The sequence below is a fragment of the Chrysochloris asiatica genome, unplaced genomic scaffold (assembly GCF_000296735.1).
Source record: "Chrysochloris asiatica unplaced genomic scaffold, ChrAsi1.0 scaffold00031, whole genome shotgun sequence".
NCBI lineage: Eukaryota > Metazoa > Chordata > Mammalia > Afrosoricida > Chrysochloridae > Chrysochloris > Chrysochloris asiatica.
This window is the reverse complement of record NW_006408549.1, coordinates 2,099,528-2,108,217: the sequence shown is the minus strand read 5'-3', so window position 1 is coordinate 2,108,217 and position 8,690 is coordinate 2,099,528.

Genomic DNA, 8,690 nt, shown 5'->3' with positions numbered 1-8,690 from the left:
TAAGTTGGAAGAACACAGAGAGGACATCAAAGTCTGATTGGGAAGTACAGTGGACAGTTTGTTGGATGGGCAGGAATCTTTAAAGGATGTCCCAAACACAAACAGGCAGTAATATCTGACCATGGTATGAAAAGCTAGAAATAATGCAACGACATATACTATACTAGGTTAGTACAGTAGAGCTGGGGATATGGTTAGATAGTGTTGTAGAATAATTTCCTGAATATATAGTCTCTTTTGGAAAGTACAAATGTACAAAATCTCTTTACCCTAGAGTCCGGTAGCATCTTTCCTAGACCTTCGGGATACCATCAATTAACTTAATGTCTCTATTCTCTTCTCTTGGATCACCTTTTCCTTTCTTTGTTCTCTGTGACTCAGTAACTCAAGTGCAGGGGCAGGAAGAAAGTTAGACAATTACAATAGCGTTAAGCCAAGTACCTTTCCCAGCCCTATTAATTACGATTACAAAAGTAAGTGAAGAACATGTCTCCCAGCACCACCTGCAGGGGATGCAGGAGGCTGCAGCAGGATTCAATACTTCCTTCTCTGCCAGGATACTTTCAATCCAGCATTCCTCTGAGCATCTGTAAGTAAAGGGCCTAATTTTAACAGCTATGAAGAATACAAAAGGAGAATATATAGAACTTAATGTAAACTCATAAGCATCAATTTGAAATAACCTTAAAGTGTGTTGTAATGAGAACCTTTTCTTTTCCTTAACAAATCATGTCCTAGAAACTAAGAAGAATGAGGCATCTAAAGTTTATGGAATTTTTTTTTTTTTTTTGCTTTGCAAACAAGTACAAAATATTTTTCTGGTATCTAGCAACTAAAAACTAAAGAAGCAGAAATGTGTCAGGTACACAAGAAGCAAAATAAATGAATATTAACACAGTTGATCCGCAGGGTGGCGTTCAATGTTTTGCTTTGTCTATGTATTGCTGTTGTTAGATACTGATTTATAGTGACCCCAAGCACAACAGAAAGAAACACTGCCTGGGCCTGCTCCATCCTCACAATTGTTCTCTCAGGCCCATTGTTGCTGCCACTGTGTTAATCCATCTCCTTGGGGCCTTTCTCTTTTTCTGCTGACCCTTCACTTTACTATGCAAAATGTCTTTCTCCAGAGACTGATCCTTCCTGACAGCATGTGCAAAGAATGAGAGACGAAGTCTTGCCTTCCTCAATTCTAAGGAGCATTCTGCCTGTACTTCATCCTTCTGGCAGTCCATGGTCTTCCTCTATACACAGGCGGGACTTTAGGGATACATAGGCAATTTAGGGATACAATTAGGGATTCCTCTATACATAGGCAACCAGTCAGCCATTCACCCTTATCACCTATCCCACAGCCCCAGGCAAATGCTCACATGAAATTGGAGTAGTCACATTTTGATGCTTTTCAGTCTTTTTAACTAGGGGCCAACACTCCCAAATGACATGTCTTCCCAAAAATCACACAAGTTACAAAAGCAATGATATAATGTTAAAAATGAAGAGATATAGAGATGTGCCCAATATTTTTCAAATTGTGGGTCCTTTATCTGCACAAGATAGTTTGCTAACTACAGATGCAGACTTTGAGGCTCCGCAACAAAGGGAATCAATTTGAATGTCAAAGGGTGGAACTCAAGATTCTGCATTTTCACAGGTCCTTAAATTGATATGTGCATTAAGGATTGAGAGTAATTTATCTAGTCAAGCTGCTTCATGTGACAGAGGAGAGAACAATTATCAAAGAAACCAAGTAATTTGACCAAAGTGACACAGCTAGTCGGTGCAGAAACTGGACTTACTCACATTTTCTGACTCCCAGGTTAGAATTTTTTAACCTGGACAAGCCAAATGTTTGTGTTTATTTGTAAATTCCACAATCGATCTCAATAAAAAGGGAATTGTTTAACTCTTTGCTCCTTGATATCCTCCAAAGATTTAAAGCCTATAAAGATGTCAGGCATTACCATTAATGGACTCCAGTACTTGCTAAGTAAGCTGCTGCCTTGAAATTTAGAAACTGTCAACTACAGAAGTTTGTGGACAAAGGTATTTTATGATCTTGTTACTGTCCTACTCCTCTTCACAATAAGATGTGCAAGATCATTTATCAACCAGAACACATACTCATTTTGCTAAAATCAAAGAGACAATAGTAGATGGAAAACCTTACTGCTAGTGTCAAACAAGACTATCCCACCCTCTGTAACAACATACCATCTGGTATTTCCCTACCTTGTTCAGTATTTAACCTGACAATTTATTGCTAGGCGTTTTGGCAGCAAGCTGTGCAAGTTGAAGTGGAATCTGATTGAGGAGAGTTAATTAATGTAGTGGCAGCTTGGAATGTTGTCCAGCTGCCAGTGAGAATTATGTTTGTTTGCCTTTGGCCCAAGTGTGAAATGGCTAGCTGTTGACTTCAGAAGTGTGAGTGTACATTTTTATATCTCACACGAATGAATACATTTTTTGTACCCTATACATTTGGGGAAATGCTAAAATTTATTGGGTAATGTTATTTACCACTTGTGTGGCACAAAGAGAAAGGCCGAATTTTGCCCAAAGGTTGACTTTGCATCTGTAGAAAAAGCAAAAGCAGGTGGCATAGAAATCTATGAGCAGGTAAATAAGCCATCTTAAAGTAGCTCGTCTGGACTAATGTTTTAAAGAATAATTTTTTAAAGGAGGTAAGCAAGATTGTTGAACCAGAAATGAATAATGCTTGTCAGCCATGAGGAAAGGATTCTGAAAGTAGAAATTTTTGTTTTAAACTTTCACTGAAAGGAATGGTCTTTGGGTTTACTATTGACTTACATTTAGAGTTTTTATTTTCATTTTACTGAACCCAACCCTCCACTGAATACATCATTAAACCATGCAATCTTCCTTCCTATCAAAACTGATGACAGTAAGCCCTGTGGTGGCTTTTTGATGTTAAAGGTACTATCTAGCTTTGACCTGTTGTTACAGATTCCGTCAGGGATTTCTCCAGCTCAGGCTGTCAATAACTGACATTACACCAACAAAGTTCAAAGAAGATTTGAAGAGGGCCAGGCATTATTGTCCCTCCGTTATTTTTTCTAGGTAAAATACTTCTAAGATAAAATTTCTTGCAAAAGTTTACTTAAGTAGATTAAGGAAATTGATACTTAAAACTGGATCTATGTGTCTGTATACAAATTTCTTTCTTTTATTCCACCATTTTGAAGTCATTTAAAATACATGAAAAATAAGACATGCCAGGCAGGAGATGTAAGCGCAAATAATATGAAGAAAAGTCTGTAAACCTAACAAAACAAGTATCAAAATCTTCTTTTTGATGATAAAAACTTTTTCTTAAATTTCGATGTTGCCACTTTAAGAGTGCTTACACTTCGGACTACAAGGAGCTCTGGTAGTTTAGTGATTACGAATCAGGCTGCTAATCTCACAGTAGTCAACCCGAAACTACCAGTTGTTCCACCGGAGAAAGTTGAGGCTGTCTGCTCCCGTAAAGATTTACAACCTCGGAAACACTGTACAGGGTCGCTATGAATCGGATCTGACTTCACGGCACATAACATTTTGGAGGATACAAATTCGAGTCGGCTCCGACCCATAGCGACCCTGCATAGGGTTTCCGAGGAGCCGCTGGTGAGCTTGAACTGTGGACCTTGTGGTTCTAACCCACTTTGCAGTCCAGCGCATTAACCCACAGCGCCGTAGTCAGTCAAAAAAAGGACAACTATTGTCTGAGACCACTATTGTAAATACTCGAAAAAGGTTTCCATACTAAAGTTAACATTCTTTGATGGTTACCAGTGGTGGGGAGGGAAGAGAGAATAATTTACTGGCTAGAGAGTTGCTGGTGTTCAGTGGCCTCAAGTTCGCCAACCTTGCGGTTCAAACTGATCTCACAGCCTATTGCTTATACTACAGCCCCACACCAGACGGTAGACTCGTGTTAACTTTGGTGACAGGGAAGGCAATATGTAACAACACTAGTAAAATATGCTCACTTGGAATAGTCAACCATTCAAAATAAAAAGGGCAGCATTTGCATAAGGAAAAGTTCTGAAGGGTCGGGAAGGAAGTGGGATTACTGTGGTTATATGAAGGGGATTACAATTATTGAAATGAAACGAAGTGTATAATTTGTTGAATCTGATGACCTGCTCTTCACTCAACTCAACAATAAAAGGTTTTAAAAAAATTTTGATTAACATGTTTTAAATTTAGAAGTGTATGTTATTGTTGTTAACTGCCTTCCAGTTGGTTCACTCAGCGACCCTGTTTTAGGGTTTCTGAGGAGTGGCTGGGGAGTTTGAACTGCTGACCTTGCAAGTCAAATGCTTTTGCTATGGGATCACGTAGTTCCTACCTTCTTAAAACTTAATCCAAGAACACATGTTAGATAATTCAGATGACAAGGGAGGGCAATATACAAGTAAGGGTAGGGCAATATGCAAAAGGAAGAAGGTTGGCAGAAGAATGGTGAAGATAGGTGAAGACACAGGAAGGTATGCAAAGGATAAAGAGGCTAGAGGTAAATAGGGATATGTACACAACCTTGAAACAACAGTGTTCTGTATGTAGTTACATGAACAGAGACAATGGCTGAATAGGTATAGGAGGAAGAGTGGAATATATAAAAGAGGATATTTGTACATGGGTAACAAAGGGAGTAAGTAGGACAATTGTTGTATGGAAGGGATTGCAATCATTGAGACAAAACAAAGTGATTTGTTGAGTATAAAACTTAGGATCTTGTCTATAAACCTTCACTCAGTTTACAATATAAAAAAGGTGGGGCATGGGGAAGAAGACGAAGAAAGAAAAAGAGCGCAACCCTCAGTAAACAAGTGCTTTTCCAAGGAAAAAAATCTAAGAAAATATGAGAGCCTTTTAACTTTCAAATAGGTGAAAGGTACTTTGAGGTTTGGAGTTCATCTTATTGGAAATTGGAGAAAAGTAGCAGTTTTATTATTTTTTTTGACACATGCTAAATAATTCAATATGCTAAATAATTTTCCTTTTGCACAGGGTATTTTGTTTATAATGCTTTTCTATGCTAAATAATTCTAATAATAGAATTATTATAACTACATATAAAGTGTATACTAGTCTTAGTTGCTTTATTCTTTTTATTATAGATTGCAGTTTCAAATATGAGAGGCATTTGTCTCTACCTTTCACAGAAAAAGAGAAAAAAACGCCTGATAAAAACTATTATATTCTTAAGTTTACAGGGTTATCATAAACTTGACCTTTCAGTCAAAAGTAAGCCATAGAGTTTTGGTTTAGGTTTTATTACCGTCAGAAGTGAGTAAGAAATCAAACATCTCAATCTACTGTGCACTCTATGGGCACCTCATAAGGTCAGACTTACCATAGATGCTAGCTTCAGAATGAACTCCTCTACATTTTTAAATTTTAATTTGGGATAGGTAATATTAGACAAAATTATTTTCCCCTTAAAAACTTCTAATGTTTTTGGAATGTTTAAAAGTATGTCCATGGAAGTTACCCTTACACAAAATTACCCTAAATTTGATTATTTCTCTCACACAAACTATATTTACAAGGTTGACATGTTAAATAATATTTTGGTTCATAGAACTTTAGATCTTCAAGACACTTAAGGTCTCATAGTACAGTGTATGAATTTTAAGGTGAGTAAACTAATGTCCAAGGAGCTCTGGTAGCGTAGTGTTATGAATCCGGCCATTAACTTCAGGGTCAGCAGCTCGAAACTACCAGCTTTTCTGCGGGAGAAAGATGAGGCTTTCTGCTCCTGTAAAGATTTACAGCCTCAGAAATCCTGTACAGGGTCGTTATGAGTCAGAACTGACTCCATGGTATATAACCACCACCACCATCAACCTAATGTCCAGAGACTTAAAGTAATTTGCTGAAATCATGAAGAAAATCATGGCTACAGTCAGGCTTGGAATCCAGATCTGACCTTATTCAAAATTTCTCACTTTTTATCTAATGTCCTTTATCTTTTCCAGAATCCTATGCACGATACTACTCTAAGCTTAGATGTCATGTCTCCTTAGACTCTTCTTGGCTGTGATAGTTTCCCAGACTTTCCTTGTTTTTGATGGACTTGACAGTTTCAATGAGTCTTGATCAGGTATTTTGTAGGGACTCCCTCAATTGGAATGTGTGTGATATTTTTCTCATAATTAAGCTGGTTAAATATGATCTTTTGAGTGGAAGATCACACAGGTATTTTCATCACAGCTTGTCAACAGTAGTACTATCAACATTTTGCAACACTGTTGATGTCAAACTTGTTCATCTGCTTGGCGTAGTGTTTCTCAGAGTTCTCCCTTGTTATTGTTAAATGCTATCATGTAGTTGACTCAGTGACCCTGTATAGGGTTTCTGAGGAGCAGCTGGTGAGTTTAAACTGCTGACTTTTGGTTCAAACTGATTTTACAATCCAGTGCTTTATCCCACCATGTCATTTAAGATTGTTTTTGGCCCCATCCTTCCCCTAGTGTGCTTTTTAAGGAAAAAGTCACTGCTCACAGTCCACACTTAAAGAGTAGAAGCTATGCTGCTATTTCTTCTTCTTTTTCTTCTTGTTAGGTGGCGTTAATTGGGTTGCTACTCATAGTGACCCTATGCTAAACAGAACAAACCATTGTCTGGTCCTGTGCCATCCTCCCAATTCTTGTCACACTTGAGTCCAATGCTGTTGCTACTATGCCAATCCATCTTATTCGGGAGTCTTCCTCTTTTTCACTGACACTCCACTTCACTAAGCATAATGTCCTTTTCCGGGGACTGATTTGTCCTCATAACATGTCTGAAGTATGAGAGATGAAGTCTTGCCATCCTAGCTTCTAAGAACAGTCTGTTTTTACTTCTTCCAATACAGATTTGTTCATTCTTCTGGCATCCATGGTACTCTCCAATACTTTAAGTAAAATACATCAGTTCTTCTGTGGTCTTCCTTATTCATCATCCAACTTTCACATGTATATGAGGCTATTAAAAATACCATGACTTGGGGCAGATGCATCTTAGTCCTCAAGCTGATGTCTTTGCTCGTGAACACTTTAAAGAGGTCTTGTGCAGCACATTTGCCGAATGTAATATGCCATTTGATTTCTTGACTGCTGCTTCCATGTTTTAGCAAAATGAAGTTTTTGACAACTTCAATATTTAAAAAAAACAAACAACTTTTTTTATTGTGAATTGAGTGAAGGTTTACAGGCAAGATCATCACTTTTGCATTCATCAAATCCTACACTTTGTTTCATCTCAATGATTGCAGTTTCCTCCTTGCAGCATTCCTATTTCCATTGCATTTACCTTCCTATCCCTTCTCAACTTTGTACTCAGGTAAAGTTGCACTGATTGCAGATTGACCATTCCATGGTCTGCATACCTTACTAGTGTTGTCTCTTCTATACACCTGTCTACTGCTAGGCTGAAAATTAGTACACAAGGGTAAGTTCCTGTCCAGACCTGAAGGATGATCAAGAGCCATAGTCTCAGATTCCTCCAATCTTTTTCTGCCCAGTAAGCCTTGTCTTTTTCTAAATATAATTTTGAGTTTTGTTCCACATATTCTGCCACTCTATCTGGAACCTTCTAATGTGACCCTTTTCACAGCAGTTCGTAGTGGTAGCCAGGCATCATCTAGTTTTCTGGTCTCAGAATTGTGCAGACTGATGCTCACATATTCCATTAGTCCATTGGATGAATTGATTCTTAGCATCTTCAAGTCTCATCATTCTTCTTTCTTCCGTACATGGATAGACCAAGAGTTGCACATTAGATGGTCACTCATGAGCTTGTAAGACCCCAGATGCTACTCACCAAAGTAGGAAACAGAACATTGTCTTTGTGGACTATGTTATGCCAACTGACCATGGCATTTCCTGAGACTATGGTCTTGAGCCCCAAGGCTCAGCAACTCATTTCCTTAAGATATTTGATAATATCTAAGAAGTTTTCATCATTTTGCCCACTGCATGCTCCACCACATTCAAAGTTGTGTTTGTGTGTGTGTGTGTCATTGTCCGCTGACCACTGTTGTTCCAAGGTTGTGTATATAAATTTATTTACTTCTGTTCCCTTTAACCCTTGCATACCTCCCTGTGTCTTCAACTGTCTTCATCATTCTTCTGCCAACTTCCTTCTTCTTGTATATTGCCCTCCCTGTCACCTGAATTAACATGTGTCATGGTTCAAACTCACCAGTTGCTCCTTGGAAACCCTATACAGGTTAGCTATGAGTCAGAACCAACTTGACAGCACCTAATAAAAGCAACCGGCCACCACTCGTCTGTCTGTTGTGCTGTGGTAAAATGAGTTGCTGTGATTCTAAGGGCTCTGCCACCTGTATTTTAAAAAACCAGCAGGGTCACCCATGGTGGACAGGTTTCAGATGAGCTTCCAGACAAAGACAGACTAGGAAGAAAGAGTGACGAACTACTTCCAAATCATTAGTCATTGAAAACTCTATGAATAGCAGAGAAACGTTGTCAGATACAGGACCGGAAGGTGGGAAGGCACTCAGAATGCGACTGGGGAAAAAAATGCCTCTGCAAAGTAGAGTTGACCAGGATGACGTGAATAGAGTTAAGTTCAGGGGAGAAAAGCGCACAGAACCTTCATTTGCTGATGGGCCACAACTCAAAATGAAGAGAAACAGTTGTAAACAACCACTGAAAATTGGAACATGGAATGTA